This window comes from Balaenoptera borealis, assembly GCF_965194805.1.
Source record: "Balaenoptera borealis genome assembly, chromosome: 2".
Lineage (NCBI taxonomy): Eukaryota > Metazoa > Chordata > Mammalia > Artiodactyla > Balaenopteridae > Balaenoptera > Balaenoptera borealis.
This window is the reverse complement of record NC_138867.1, coordinates 38916397-38933705: the sequence shown is the minus strand read 5'-3', so window position 1 is coordinate 38933705 and position 17309 is coordinate 38916397. Positions and strand designations below refer to the sequence as shown.

The following is a 17309-nucleotide window of genomic DNA, read 5'->3' as shown; positions in this document are numbered from 1 at the left end:
AGTTAAATGAAATTTCTGAAATTAAGAATAATCAAAAGTATTTCCAATATTCTTTTCCAAATTTTACTCTTTGATAAAATTATTCTTGGAGGGTAAACTCCAAAAGCAAGATTCTACATACAAACATATGTTACTCTTACTCAGCAAAAGACAGGGCTGAGGATAGAAGTCTACATGCAAAGCAAGATATTTCATGAGACCACAAACATTTGTAGATCAAGAATTCTCTCCCAAACTCTAAATGGACCATGTATAAGTTCTGACCTAAAATCAAAGCATTTGTAAAATGCTTATGAAAAATAAGAGAGGAAATAAATGTAACCAAGATTTTGATATTTAGTGAATTTCTTAAAATATTTCCAGATTCTTTTTTGTTCCACACAGTAATTATCTGAATGCCTACCATGAATATCCAAGAATATTGTTAGGATTTTTTCCAATGGTCATTTTTACCATAGCATAATCATTTTACTGAGTAGTTATGCTTTTGTTTCAATATGTAGCTTATTATGTACAATTTTCTAATCCCACATATTTGTGTACCAGAATAAAAATTCTGGAATTACTTCTATTAGCTGTAATCACTGTATAATAGCAACACATTTTAAAATGACAGATTTATTTGGTTTCTTTACTTGCTAATGGTCAGAAAATTTAGGATTGGCGCATGAGAATAAAATATCAATAGAGTTAAATAGTTAGCAATTAAATTCATATGTGATGCTCACATTTCATTGCCTGGGTCCCAGGCACAGAATTCCCCTTCAAGTGGGACTTGCTATAATTTGGAAGGAGTTCTAGTGCTCAATCAGTAGATTTTTGCCATCTCTGATAGCTTTACCCTCTCAACACAAAACATGTTGTGACCCAGTCTCACTTAGTGTAGGTCTTTGGGTGAATCGTTGTGTCCAACGAAAGTTGAAGACATGGGTCATGGAGTCGAAAGACCTATTCCTAATCTGGAATTTACAGTATTCCAGCATCAGGGCATTACTGAGAATTAAAGAGAAGTCTTGATTTGACAGGACACATAACCTAAGCTGAGAAAAATACTTAAGTTAATGAACTGAGATGGCTGGTTAATTATGCTATAAATAAATCAAGAAGTCCAGATGACATTACAACCACAGACATAATGCTCTTTTGGAGGAGTAATGCTCTTGTGGTTTGCAAAAAACATTCTGAGCCTCTGAGAGATTTCAAGGATAGAAATCCAGCCCTAGTCATCCAGTGTTATTTATAAAGGGGGTAGAGAGGATTGTTTTTGTTGTTCTTATGGTTAAAATGTTCAACATAAGACCGCAGTTTTAAAAAGCCACTTAAGGAATTAAAAAAAAAAAAAAAACTCTTATGAATAGCTGTGTTCCCCATGTCTGGAGGTATTTTGAATATTATGGCATTGGGCTTACAAATTGTCAGGTTAGTTTTACTGTAATTTCATTCAGTGACTCCAAAATTTTGTCTCCTGTCACAAAAGGAGCATCTGCCCGCTGAAAATGATATGGAAGTTCACACTGGATAGCTACACTAAACTATATATTGAGAGCAAAGCAAATTGGGAAGAAAATTGTCTACTACCACCAGTGACCCTCCTTGTTTTTTTAACACATATTTCCCCCCCTCAAACTCTTGTGTTTAATGCTAACTTTCTATATTTTGCTTTGTCCTGGAATGAGGTTATTCCTTAATGTCTTCATATTTTTGTGCAGCTCAATTAACAGGATAAAGAAAAAATGTGTACTAATTTATTTGTATATACCCTATCCTTTTCCAGAAAGAATATCAAGCAACATTCATGAATTCATAAAATTATACAAGATTGCATAAACTAAATGGGAGTTAAGAAATGCGCTAGAAGAGACAAAAGGACAAGGCTAAAAATGTTTCCTTCCTTGTTATGATCAGGTTACAAACTTGGCTTTAAATCTACATTCAGTCAATATGAAGAGAGAAAAGTGATGAACAGATTCTCAGAATTCATAATATAAAAACAAACCACTTATGGCAAATAATAATAATAGCAAATATCTAATATAGTAATTTTAAATGCCAGGTGTTATTCTAAGCATTATGTGTATATCAACTCATTTAATCCTCATAATAACCTTATTAGGTAGGCATTACACTTATTCTCAATTTACAGATGAAGAAACTGAGGCAAAAGAGATTAAGCAACTTGCCCCAGGTCACATGGCGTGTAAGTAATTATGTTGGGATATTAATATATGCAGTCTGGTTTCAAAATCCCTGATCCTAATTGTTCTGCCACACTGCCTGCAGAAAAATACAAGTATTCTTATGGAAAAAAAATGTGTTCTGATCCTCATTATGACACTATGGGGTAATGTCTTTAAGAAAATTCTTATTGTAGAGTCCACAATAATTTGAAAGACATGTTCCCCAAATAGGCACACATACCACACCAAAAAGCTTATTAGAGAAATCACTTCTGTTGAAGACCAATTCTTGTCAGTGTAGGAAAGTGTTACTTTCAGCTATGATGATCATGGAAGGCCACCTGGAGGTGGCGACATTTGCATCGACTCAAAAGGATAAAAATGTTTCTAGAGGTAGAAAATATAGGGAAGATGGGAATTATTTTTAGACGGTATTTTTTAAACAGACACTAACACTTGAATGCAATGGAGTCAAAACCATTAGGAAACGGGGACTGTACAATAAATCAATCATGTTTCAGTTCACAAACTAGTCACAAATCACATATACATCCTGGCAAAGGTTTGATTGGCAGGATTTCCAGACATGCCTGTGGCCCTTATAAAAATATAGATTCCCAGCCTCTGCCGCACCAACTGAGTCCAAATTCCTAGGTAAAATCTGTAGATTCAAATAATATTCCCAAGGAACTGGAGTCAGGTGTTTCAAATTGCAGTAAAATTCATAAGGTCCATGTCACTTGCCACAAAAACCTTAAGAATCAGTCTATGACTGTTAAGATGTTTTAAAACAGTGAATTATTTAATAAAAGAGTAACTCTTGCTTAGGTCACCTTTCATATGTCATATTCAGATCGGTGTGGCATTCCTGCTTGACTCTTCTTTCAATAAGGAAGCACTTCATCACTTTTTCAAAGCGCTAACTTGGAAAGAATATGTACAATTACACCAAAATGTGCCTACCTGTGTTCATTCTGGTTTGAAAAAAAATGTGTTGATGTGTTGGGTTTTTAAAGAGGCATATTTTACAAGTTAATTAAAGTGAATGCCTATCTTCAAATAAATGTAATTGACATATATTTTGTATTAAATCTCAGATAAAGTAGTCTTATGAGTCTTTAGACTCATGAAATTGTCCAAACTGAGGACAGACTGTTTTATTGCTGGGAACTTGAAGAGCTAATGGTCTGTAAAACAGCAAACATAAGTTGGGTTTTATTCAATTTCTCCACCAAATGTGTCTACCTGTTGGATTTTCTCAAATAAATACTCTTAGCTGATTCTGGGTTAGGTGCAGCAAGACATTCCCGGACATTTGCATCTAGAGAACAAGTCTGCAAACCTGCTCTCACTTTTTCTTCCTGCCTTGAGCTATGGTGCATGTCTGAAACCAGGTAATGTTTTCCAGTTTATGTCTCCCAAAGTGCTTAAGAAGAAAAAAAAATGACACACACACACAAAAGTCAGCAAGCTTTTTAACAGAGGAAGGACTTTGTGGGCTCATAAAAGCTCAGAATAAGATCTTCCTTTGTATTTTCAGATATTTTTGCCAGCCTCCCTTTGAGGAAGTACTGCCCACTAGCTGGCTTTCTTAGAATGGAAATCCTAAACAATACACTTGATTCAAAGTTGTTTTCCTCAGTCACAGGTTTAGATGAAAAAAAATAATTATGGATAATATGATAAATGGTTCAGAAACTCAGTTTTCATCAAAGAAAACTCTGAATACAAAATAAGGAACCAGATGGATGGATGAATACCGGATGGATAGAGAAAGAGGTAGACAGATACAAGCTCAGAACTAAATAAGAGACCCCCCCCCCCTCTGTAATTCTACATCTAAAACCAAAAAGTAAATAATAATATACATTACTTTAATTTCAATATGTATACTCAAAATTTTTAAGACTTTAAAATTTATTACTCCCTTTCCCCAAATAGCTATTTATGTTTATCCTGTTTCTTTCTCTTTCCAACTGTTCTGCTCACTAATTACCCCTAAAAGAGTTTGTTAATCTACAGGAAAGTTGAGAACCAAGTGATCTGGATTTATTTCAATGACATTTCTTCCTAAACTTACATTTATTACTCCCTTTAAAAATGAAACACACCAAGCTAATATGTTGTGTCCATGCCTTTTTTAACCTTTGGAAAGTAAGCAGCACACTGCCAGGCATGTAGTCAATGTTTAAAATAAACTTGTTAAATTAAACTAACTATTGCCCACACTACACATAAATTTCAGCCATAAGAGGAACAATGCGTGAAAGCACGCTTTGTAATGACCCAGTTCAGCTGGACAGATGAAAGTCTGGGGCATAGTGTTTCACTGGCTTGATCCATCTGCCATCAGTCACTTGTGGGAAGAGGCTTCTGTTTCTTGTCAGCCAGCAATAGGAAGCACAGCAGGATTTAGTAGCTGCTGAGGTACCAAAGGAAAGGGCACAGCGCACACCATTCATGTCAAGTCAGGGATGGAATCCCAGCTGCCTTATTCTCCCCATCTGGTAAGTAAACACTCTCCGTGTTGCTTTGCCTCAGATAATACCTCGCTTACTAAGTCAGGAAAAATACACTCATTTAGGAAGGAACTTAATAATCCCATTGATAAGAATAAAAATATATATGATTTATATTTTAACTCATAGAGGCTATCTAAAAATTGAGAACATCAATTATTTGGCTTGCTCAACTTTCTCTTTAGCCACCTCTGGTTAATTATCTGATACAGTCCGACAAAGTGGGTTTTAAAGTCATATTATCAAGACACTATTTCAATCGTCAACTTCACATCCTGTACATAGACATAGCCAAAGTGCAAGATAAAAGGCAGTCCCCTCAGTTAAACTACAAATGGTTTTACTTCTTATCAAAGAGAAGGTGGAATATTTGCCATTTGATTCAGCACTGGGGCCTGCCAAAATGGGAAGTATTTGTATATAGTCCATGGCCATCTAATTGGGAGGTGTGAGGCCATAGTAACAATGTTTCTTTCTTTTTTAAAAAACTTCAGAGCAGTCCCTTTGTTCAATAGGTCACAAACTCTTTTCTGATTTAAAGCGAAAAGAGAAAAACATAATTTGATGTGCAAACACTGAATGCTATGTACACTACTCTAAAAGTTTTTTAAAAACCGGTAATGTTCCAATAAATAGAATTCTGGCAGTGATATTTCATTAGTGAACAAAGCCAATAGCCATACTAAGGTGGGGAGGAGGGCTCACCCCTCATTCAGTGCATCTGGAGGGAGGAGAGAGCTACTACTTAATGACTTTGGTGTGCACCAGAGATCTTCCAGGAGACAGCAAGTTTGACTTTCTTCCATGCCCCAGTTTTTGTTTTTGTTTTTTTTTTAACATAGTAAAGCATGTTTAATTCAATTAAGGTGTAACAGAACAAAATTTAAGTACTATAAATTTAATCAAGGTATAACATAGTAAAGTATGTCAAGTATACCAATCATAGCGTACAGTTTGATAATTTTAACATAAGTAATCATGTATCTAACTACTGCCCAGGAGGAGATATGGGACATCACAGAATTCCAGAAGTTTTCCTTATGCCCCCTCCCAATCTATACTCCCGGCACCCACTAGTGTGACTTCCATTTACAGATGGTATGAAATATTTAGACTTGAATATATTCTTCTCCAGAAAGTCTCTTGTCTTCTGCAGTTGTCTTGTTTTATAGCTAAAATCCCACACCTTGTGGGTTTTATGCATGCTCCAGTTTTTGAATATCAAGACCTTGCTTTTGAGGAAACAAGTGAGAAAAATAGGGAAATAGATACAAAATTATTTTATTATTGTTGTTGTTTATTTGGGTTTTTTTTTTTTTTTTTTGCTTATTACATTCATTTGTAAAGTTTGGAATTGATGTTTGTTATTAGTCAGTGGAGTGAGGCACTAAAAAGTTCCCTTTACATGGGGTGATACAGGCTATTAGCTTTCTGAGACACTTGCTAACAAGACAATGTGTGTTTAGTTAAGAATAAAGAGAAAAGAAGGTATGATAGTGCTACCATAATCAGGTGATTCTCTTTAGTGATTGTCCGGTCTTCTCCGGGTAAATCATGACAAATTAGCAGGCAGCTGCCGGCAGAGAGTTACATGGGGCATATTTCCTAGACAGAAAGAATTATGGGAGGGACCTCATTAGGCTTCTATGCTTCAGCTTCCTTTCCCTTCCATCCCCGCCCCACAACTCTGCTTCCATGAGGATCTTACCTGGATCCATCCTTCCTGAAGTAGTTCTATACTGCTGGTGTGTACATCCCTAGGACTGAGGGGTGGCCCAGGGGTCACTATTGGGTGTCTGTGGAGCTTTGGCATGCAGCCAAGGTGACCACACACGTCCATGGAAAGCCCCCCAGGGTGTGGAATGAGGCAGTGATGGGAGGAGAAGGAGGCAGACTGCAGACTGGGGGCCAGTTGTTCTCATGCTACCTGGCAGTGTGCTTGAGGGCAGGGAATTCTGGGAAGCAGGATACCTAAAGGACAGTCTGAAAGAGAGTCGTGGGCTTCAGCTGGACTTATCTCTTTGATTCCACGGACTCATTTGCTCCATGGAGAGGGATGCAGCCATAGGAGGAAAAAAATAGGACCCTCTAAAGCATGGGACCCACAGCAGAGGTCCCTGTTGCCCAGATCTAAAGTAGTGTGAAGCGTGATTCGCGTCACACCTAGGGCATTAAAAAAAAAAGGACCTCTCACCATTTTGTGCTATTCTGTTTTCAAGGTATTTACCACTAGTCGTGGAATTAGTTTATGCTATACTTTATCATATTTTATTCAGCGTAATCATTATCATCCAATGCTATTTTAAATTTTCTATTTATAACCAGAAGTCTACTTCTGGTTTCAAAGGTAATTATTTTACCTCTCCTATAAAAGAACTGTTGATAAAAGTTAGACCAAAAAAAGAAACCACTGAAACTGTCCAGTAACATTGTCAAATATAGAATAGTTAAATATAAAATAGTCAAATGTAAAAAAAAAAGTCTAAACTTAACCTAAATGCAAAAGGAACTACAGTATTATATTATCTCCACTTCAGGCATTATGTATGTATTCACTTGTTACAGTGCAACTGTGATTAAAGATGCTGAGGGCCTACACGCAGCTGCTGTGCCTGCACCTTGTCAGGGGTGTTATTGCAAAGCTTGGGTCTAGAGATAATAGTCTGACTCGAATATTCTCACAGGGCTGTGTGGGTCAAACACATGAATAAACATCCACAACAAAAACAGAGTTCAAAATCAGTATAGAGCAAGAAATCCCTGATCAAATATATCTTTATAAGTACTTTAAATAAATGCTCAAAAGCAGTCAGAGGAGCTTTGTTCTCAGCTCAACACACAACAAATGAGTTAACCCAAAAGCACCTCTTAATACCTTGAAGTCTCCAATATTCAAAATTTCTTATTACACGCATTTTTTGGTAAGAAAAACATTTCCCATTTTACTATCAGAGTGGTAGCAGGCAGGTCCAGGAGCACTGGGTGTGCTCCGTGAAGCATATATGTGCTCATGTCTTTCCCTGGGACCCATCAAGGTGCTTAGTGACTGTCACTGTCACAGGAAGGCAGTGGCTTAGTGTGACCAACACAGGCCTCCCCAGAAGCCGGGCAAGACTCTAACAGGTCCAGTAGTCTTGGAGAGAAGACAGTTTGGTGATTCCCCACTCAATGATGGCTCATTTCAGGTAACCTACAGTCAACCCCATGTGCTGAAAATTCATAACAGAGGTATGAATAAAACCAACCTGGTTTTATTACAGCAAGATGCTTTTAACCTTTCTGCTCTTAACCTTGTTTCTAGCTTGGAGTGGTGAAGGTAACTATTTATAGCACTGGTTGGCATATTAATTACAGTTTTTAAATGTTAAATTATTTTTTTTAATTGCTTGTGGATTAAATGCTTGAAGATTGTGATTAGCACCTCCAATGAATTCTTTGGTTCCACTGAACAGTTGTAAAACCTGGGCTCTGGCCCATCCTCCACACTGTTACCAGGGTGACCATAAACCAGACACCCCTGCTTAAAAAGTTAGCTTGAAAATACAGTCCAAACTACTTAAAGGAAACTGGTTTTTAATACAGGCCTACAGTATCTAATTCTATATTTCTACTATTCTCTGCAATAAACTCTCTTCTCCCTTTAGCAGACCTCTCATAATGGACTCACCTTCCCCATTCTTTGCTTAGTACATTCTATCTTGATTATTCTCAGCAATGGTTGGATGAGAATAGGGTGGAACTCACGTTTAAGAGAATAGTATTGGTTTCTAAGATGACTGAGGCAAAAGACATTCATGCTCTAAGAAGGAAGATCTAGGTCAATACAAATAGAGACACCAATGCCTGGGATGATCTAATTTGGTCAGGTTAGAGAATACAGAAAGCTAAGACTCTGCATGATGGTAGAAGGCCTTGGAGGCTTGTATTTCTGGGGGTAACTGAGGGAGAAAAGGGATGAAAGACATAATGCAGTTTATTCTGAGGGCAAGGTGGCTATTTGATTCTAATTATGCATTATTTATTGAATTTTGTTCCTTGCTGCAGTTAAAGTGGTGAGACTAGCAGTGTCGTTGGCTGGGGAAAGACGGAGAGGCTGGTAGTCTTACCTGGAGCATTCAGCTCCATAAGTGTTCCTTAAAAATGTTTTTTCCATCTGTTCCATGGCTATAAACTATTCTCAAACACTGGTAATCACCATCAACAGAATTTCAACACATTGAAATTGGTTTATTTTGATAATTCTATGAAACGTATGTAGATGTGTTGAGAAAAACAAAACTATTACCGCTGAGTATGCATCTATGATTCAATTGACCACATCTTACTATCCTGCTCAAAAATTTAGTAGATCTTGTCATTTTCTTTCCTGCAATGGGAAAAATTCATAAAGCATGCCCTATTCAATCAAGGAAATCTGTAGTGATTTGTGAGAACATGAGTCCTCTGAGAATCTGAAATCAGCTATAATATGATACATATCGTAATAGGGGCCATCTCATCTGATTATTGGGAGGATTACCTAAAATAATGCATATGTAGAGCACCTAGTGATGGTTCAATTTTTTAGAATTATGCTTATTTTTATTCTAGCAAGTTTATCAAAACTTGCTCCAATTCTTGAATCCTGTTAACTTACATGGTATAAATTGATAAATACTCAAAACAAAATAAGTGTAATATTTAAGAGTTGACACATGAGTCCCTCTTAGGAAAGAAACTATTCTTGATAAACTCCTGGATTATAGAAAATAAGACCCAGGGGGCACATGTGGACCCCTTAACTTATTCATTCCTTCATTCACTCATGCATTCATTGAGTGCTTACTATCAGGCATTGAAGTTATAGCAACAAACAAAACAGATAAAGCCATTGATCTCATAAAGTTAATGTTCTAGTGGGGGAGACACACACAGAGACACACACATATGCTTAATTTCAGGGAGTGATAAGTGCCATGAAGCAAATAGGACAAAAAGACAGGGAATAGCTAGGTAGGTTAGGGGACTTAGGATGGATAGGATGGTCACAGAAGGCATCTTTGAAGAGGTGACATTTGAATCAAGACCCAAATGAGGTGATGCAGCAGATAACGAGAACTGGAAGCAGAGGGAAGAACAAGTGCAAGGGATCTGGTTTGGGAACAGATGCGGCAAGTTGGCAAGGCACCAGGAAGGCCAGGGTGTCCAGAACTTAGGGTGTAAAGAACTTTGGATTTTATTCTAATAGCCGCTCTTTCTCTCATAACCATATAGGAGTGACTCAGCTGTTCTAAATGAGATAATAAAAGGATTTATTTAAATCAATCCATGTACTATTAATTAATTTAACATACCTTCTTTAAATTGAATTTCGTTAAACAGTACTGAAGTATAAAAATGAAAGGAATAGTCATTCCCACTAACCCAGTACCTCTCCCTAAAAGGAAATGCTATTATAATTTTGGTGTATTCTTCCAGTTCAAAATATATTTATTTACTGCCAAAAATAGAAACATGCCACTGACATCATTTTGCACCCTGATTTTTTTACTTCATAATATCACTTGGAAACTCTTCCATTCAAGGATGTACATATTTTCATTATTTTTAAATGACTGCTCAGTGTCACACTGTATGGATTATCCTAATCGATTTAATTAGGTTCTTATATAAGAAACTTTGTTTCCAATTTTTGCTATTATAAACAATACTATTACTTAAATCTTGGGATGTATAGATAAATTCACAAATTTATTCCAGAGCACACTTCCAGAGGGGCTGAAGGACTGATGGAAATTTCCATCAAGAAAGATAACTGAAGGGATCAGGGTAGCCTTATACTAAATGTAGAGTCATTCTTCTTACAGCAGTGTAAATGCTTTGCCCTCTTAATCCCCTTGTCCCAATCTTCCAAAAAGTTCTCTACACTCACGAATGTTTCATTTGCATGGGCTACATTTTTGTTTTTTGGAAAAAAAAAATAGTTCAGAGTGTAAATCTGGAATGATATGGTGGATAAAAGAGACAGGAAACATAGAAACCTAGACACAGGCTGGAGGAAGAGTAACCATTAAGAACTCAAGCTACCTGGATTTCACTGACATTTGAAAAGTGTTTCCTCCTTCCACAAGGTGGGTATCAAGATTCAAGGCAATCTTATCTAGATCTCAAGGAAGACAAGGTGGCCCCAGCTGACATCTGGGTTACATATTTAATGCCCAAACATCCAAGGAGGGGGGAATCAGTCAAGCTAACTCTTTTGATTTCATGTAAACAAAATAACCAATTGATGGACTGATTGCTTCACTTGTTTTGGATTTCTATATACACAACCACATGCCAGTGATCAAAAATAAATCATCTTCAAATTCAGAACAATACACAGGACTGTGTTATATTGTTCATAGCAATCTATGTTATAAAGAAAAATGTATCTACTACAGTCATTCTTACTTCACATTTTTGTAAGGTACCAAAAAGAACATTAATTATAGGCAAATAATTGTCACTTACCCAGAATACAAATAGCCTCCTTCATAATTATGGCTTCTTTGCTTTTCTTCCTTCTCTCAGTAGTGTGGTACTTTATTATTCATTCTTATCTCCACAATAGGGTAAGCTGATAAAGAGGAATAGAAACCCACATCAATATTTTCAGCTGTCCAACTAAGTGTTTAAGAGGCATACCAATATTTTTATTAAATAAATTAAGGATTTCCATATTTTTACTCATGTTTTCATTTAATTTCTTAAAAACAAATAGTGTTTCAGCTATCAAAAATGAGCCAATTATTATCTATTCCCCTAAATAATTTAGAAAGACATTCAATAGCATCTACTTGTCTCTGCTTATAAAAATAATTACATATCCATTGCAGAAACTATAAATATATACAACAAAAACTGGCTGGTTTCCTCTGCTTATTTGTAGTGTCTGTATTTCTATACTATTTTGGAAAATTGAGTCAATAAATCGCATGGATGTTAAGCTAAAATGTGGATTATCAAAGTAAATTATAAAATCTACTCCTGTAAATAGCCTTCAATAATTATTATAAATCTAGAATTATATAGCTATAATCCTATCCAAAATCAAAAAAGAGACTAATTTTCCTCTCAATTTTTTCTAATTCCTATGGTTTCAATGATCATCTATTCAAAACATGTATCTAATCTAGATTCCTCTTCTGAATTGCAAATCTGCATATCCAACTGCCTGCAAGAAATACCCATTTAGAGCTCCCAGGCATACCTCAAAGTCAACAAGTTCAAACCACCTTAAGAAAGCTTTTTTACCTGAAATCGATTTTTCCTTCAATGTTTCTCATCTTAGTTAAAGGCAGTACCATCTACACCTCAATTGATAAAGCAAAATATCTTCTCTCCTTTTCTTTTGTTCTCCGTATCCAATCATTAAGTCTTGTTTAATTTGCCTCCTAAATATTTCTTGGCTCATTTTACTTCTTGCCATCCTCACTGTTTCTAGCCTAACTAGAATCACTACTTCTTTCACCTGGGTGACGCAGTCCACATGAATGGGGCCCCTGGGGTTGTAGAGCAGGCAACATCTGGAGTCCTTCTAGCTTCACCTTTTATCATCTTCCTCTCAAACTCTACTCTGTAGCATATTAAACATCTTTTGTCACCTTAAACATTTCATACTCTCTTACCTTGGAGCCTCCAGACAGGCTGTACTCTTTGCCTAGTGTATATAGCATAGTTATATAATATATGTAGCACATACGTGTATTATGTATATGTTTATATATGCTATATATATATATATATATATATATATACACACACACACACACACATACACACATATATATTATTTGCTCTGAGATACTTTTTATCATCACCCCTGCGATCAACATGATGGCTGAGCTGGGTGTCCCAATAGTATAGTCCCAAAACATCTGTTACTTTCTAATCAGAGCACTTACTACTTTTATTATAATTACTCATTTGCCTGATTATGCCCTCTGGTGGCATCAAGGATGTGTATTTTTTTTATTACTGTGTTTTCAATATCCAGCACAACTACCAGAGTAGACACTGGAAATATTTCCTAAATGGAATAATTAATGAATCAATAAATATATGCTAATGTTTCAAGCAAAAATATGATAACACAAGGGTCATGACCTTATTCAAACCAAGAATTAAGATGAAGTAGGAGATATTTGTAGATAGAGTTAATGTCATTATTATTATTCCATCTGCAAGGTAAAATGTAGTGCTTATTCTTCATTTCCAAACGCTGAGAATTATTAACACTGCCTCTGTAAGCAGAAATGCTCAAGGAAAGGCTGGGATTCATGGTGTGCCTTTTCCTAACTTCGCCATTTTAGACATGACAGCTCAACTCTAGCTGAACACAGCCAGACAACTCCCGAGGATATAACTAAAACCTTAAGTTGCCAGCAAATTGTTTTCCAAAAGAATAATTATTAGGACAACAAAATCATGTAAATACAAAATGGAAAGCCAAGACAGGTCATCTAATCTCTCCTGTGAGAATTCTCTTAAATGTTGGCCTCAGTGCTCTTCAGGGTGAATTTTAAGTACAACCAGTGATGTAAATCCCACCTTTACCCTTGGGAGGCTGTTGTGCAAACCAAAAGTTTCCATTGCTTCTACTTGGGTAAAATATTTTAAAATTTGCCTTTTCCTCAATGTGTGTATTTTACTCTAGCTCTCTTGTGCCTCTATCTTTTTAGGTTTTATAAATAAAAATAAGTGGTGATATAATCTTAGAGCAGTAGTTTTCATTCAACTAAGAGTTCAGTTACAAGCAGCAAAAGTACCCTTTTCATTTAAAGTAAACTTAGTGGTGACAATAATTTTTTTCTATTCTAGGTTTAATATGATTTTATTTCATTCTATTGATGTTTAAAAATTGGAAGGGGTAAAAATGTCAGAATTTATCACTTCAGTAGGTTAAGTCTTAGTAAAATCTTCAGGTTCATTTGCTGTGATGCTAAAAATTTAATGGAATATTGTTTAATTAAATGAGCTGTCTGCTAGAGCTGGGAAATTTGGGGATTATATAGAATGTTATGAAACTTATTTTTGTTTATTTGTTTAACATTTTAATCTTATTTTTCCTTCAGAATCTTGCCATTATCGGTCTCAATACATTACCCTTTCACGTAATTAAACCTATCTTTGGTTCAATGGATAAGACAATATTGGCTTTTTAAATGCAACATTTCCCAAACATTAGTCTTCTGTGTACCAATTACCTGAATTTTGGCATATTTTATACTACTGTACCATCTTTCACTGAATATTTTTTCTTGAGATAACGTACTTGTTTGAATTCAAATATATTTTAAGTAATATTTATGTCATTTAATCCCTTTTTCCCCTAATATAGGTAAATGCATACAATTTAAAACGTTATCGCATAACTTCTAAAATTATCTCGTAGCCCACAATTCGGAAAAGCTGTTCTGCCGTATTTCATTATAAATCTCGGGGAGAGGCCTCCGCTGCCATGGAGGTGTTTCTCATGATCCGTTGCCACGAGACCACCATCTTCACGGATGTCAAGGAGCAGAGCAACGTGATCGAGCTCAAGCGGCCGCTGGAAGAGTAGCAGCTGTACAAGGACGACCAACTTCTGGACGACGGGAAGACATTGGGTGAGTGTAGCTTCACCAGCCAGGGAGCAAGGCCTCAGGCCGCAGCCCCTGTGGAGCTAGCCTTCCGGGCAGATGAAGCATTTGAAGACCTGTGCATTGATCCCTTCTCCAGCCCACCTGAGCTGCCTGCTCTGTGTGATGAAGCCGCAGGACTCAGGAAGCAGCGCCAATGAACAAGCTGTGTAGTTGGAGAACCTTCCCCCACTCCTGTTCCCCCCATCTCCCTCTAATAAAAGCGATTTGGGTGTTAAAAAAAAAAATCTATACATAATTTCCTTCTTCTTTCATAAAAAGAATCTAACTTTCAGTGTTATCTTCTGATAGTCTCCTAGCAGTTTTAAAAATTTGTATTGTGAATTTTAAAAAAAGCTAAAAAAAAATCTGTATTGTGTATATTATGTTTTAAATTTGTTATGCTGTCCTCCTATTACTATAAAAATCCATTTAATTTAAACAAATATACAGAAATCACAGGCATTATTTATAAAAATTAAAAGATTAGTTTTTTTCTTTGATACATTTCTAATAGAGGTGCTACTGAACTTACTTTACTAAGGGGGTAAGACATATAGTTAATAACACCTAAAATATTTAAAATATTCTGTTCTATTGACACTAGTTATTGCCTGAATATTATGCACTCCTACTTTTTTACATAACATTTTCAAAAGTCAACCTAAGTCAAACATAAATTCTAAATTAGATATTGAGTCATATGAACTCATATTTTGATCTGATTGTTTTCTTTGGGTACTATATTGGGTACTTCTGAAAACACTTCTACTTCAAAATTATTGAGGAAAAATAGTCTTTAGCAACAAATAAATAGAGATTTACAAAACTTTGACCATTATGAAAACCTGCTGCAGTTATCCTCAGCTGGATTCATTGCCATTTATTATTTTTGTTTATGATCTTTTAGCCAGTTCCCAATCCATGTGACTCTGTTCTCATCCAAAACAATTATTAATTTGCAACTAAAAGTTCATGATCCACTGTTTCAAATGCTTCACTGAAGCCCAAATACATGACGTCAATTCCATCCTCTTCATCCAATTAGTTTTGCAACTCTATCAAACAGGCCTATCATCATGGTCTGGCATGATTTGTTCATTATGGACCATGGTGCTTAAGGTTCAAAATTCCATGTCTTCTAACTGCTTACAGATTTTCCTTCAATATTTTCTTCCTTACTTCACTCCATATTGATCTATTGCTTGGTTGTGTGTAAACATTTGTTTTATTTGGACATGTTTACAAAGAAGAAAAACTGAAGGAAAGTAACGTGTAGAATCACTTTAATTGCTCTTTGCAAACTACATAGCATTTAAATGAGGTGCTTTGGGAGCTTTGGTCTTTTTTATATTTCCTTAATTTTACATAAAATCCTTTTTATGAGAATTACTAAGGAGTTCTGCATTATTCATTTGTGGGTACCTGCATTTTCAAAAGACTATGAGGGGCTTCCCTGGTGGCGCAGTGGTTGAGAATCTGCCTGCTAATGCAGGGGACACGGGTTCGAGCCCTGGTCTGGGAAGATCCCACGTGCCGCGGAGCAACTAGGCCCGTGAGCCACAACTACTGAGCCTGCACGTCTGGAGCCTGTGCTCCGCAACAAGAGAGGCCGCGATAGTGAGAGGCCCGCGCACCGCGATGAAGAGTGGCCCCCACTCGCCGCAACTAGAGAAAGCCCTCGCACAGAAACGAAGACCCAACACAGCCAAAAATAAATAAATAAAAAATTTTAAAAAAAGACTGAAACTAGGCTAATTAGAGAAGAGTGTTTTGGCTCAGAGGGTTCATACAATAAAGCAATAGGTTCCATCATGACTCAAATAGAAAATGAGCTAGTTGTAGGGTAGAGTGGAGTAAAGAGGAGCTAAGAATGTCTATATGAGGGATAAAATTAATTCATAATTTATAATATATAATTACAAATATTTGAATTTTTATAAATATTTGAATGGCTGTAATATAAAACTAGTTGCAAAAGTAAAAACAACTTTAAGATTTCTTGGTGCACCAACAGCCCATTCATGACAATTATTGGTAAAATCTGCAATAAGCAATAGTTTTAATGACATCAATTACCAATTGTATTGGCTCCAATTTCTATGATAGTTAAATTGTTTCATTATACGTGAATAATCCTAGAAAAGATTTGTTCCTTTAATGTTCTTCCTAGAAAGCTGTTGACATTTGCTGATTGTATAGCAAATGTCTTTCTCTTTAAAAAAAAAAAAATCACAATATAGCAACTGTTTTAACCTTCGAAATTACTAAAGTCTGAGAAATTGGAGATTTCCATATTACATTTCCTTTCTGTTCAGGGTAATTAAAAAACACGTTTGTGAAAAGTTACAATTTTTTAAAAAGCATTTGCAAATTGAATATCCATGTGTAAAATGCTTTTGCAAACATCTTGCTTTCGCAGTTACCAAAACGATTATTTTTAAAATGAAAATATCATGTTTTGTCTTATACTCATCCAATTCAGTAAGAAAGTATTTACACTTATAATGGAAGAAAGCTCTTATTTTTTAAGTCTGATTAATATCTGATCAAATTCTAGGCTAGGGCTCGGCCACTAAAGGGCTTGGCGATTTGAAATTTAAGCAGGCATGTAAAATGGTCCTCTTGATTGCTCACGGGGGCAGGAGGTGTGTGTTCACAGACAATCAAAGGAAAAGGAAAACATTTCATTTTTTTCCAATCAAATTGCTAATTTCTGGGAAATTTTGTGAAATTATAAATGAGAAACTGTAATAAACTTCTGTGAATTTAAGCACACATGATTTAAAGACTAACTTGCCTGTGAAGGGTTGGATCCCCTTCAAATTTGCTTACTGATGTGTTTATTCCTTCAAGATTTAAATAAGAAACACATACCAAATCTCAAAATTTTAATCCTTATTTTCAACGTTTAATGATGAAAATTCTTTTTACTTTTTAAAGGATCTTCTAGTTATTCTGATAAAGACATT

General features: G+C 35.8%; 1 pseudogene across 1 annotated transcript; it reads left to right on the top strand.

Annotated features, from left to right (window-relative positions):
* Positions 1 to 6988: 6988 nt before the first annotated feature.
* LOC309624394 (elongin-B pseudogene) lies at positions 6989 to 16078 on the top strand (annotated as a pseudogene). The gene has a single exon. The product of its transcript is annotated as an elongin-B pseudogene (transcript).
* The last annotated feature ends 1231 nt before the right edge of the window (positions 16079 to 17309 follow it).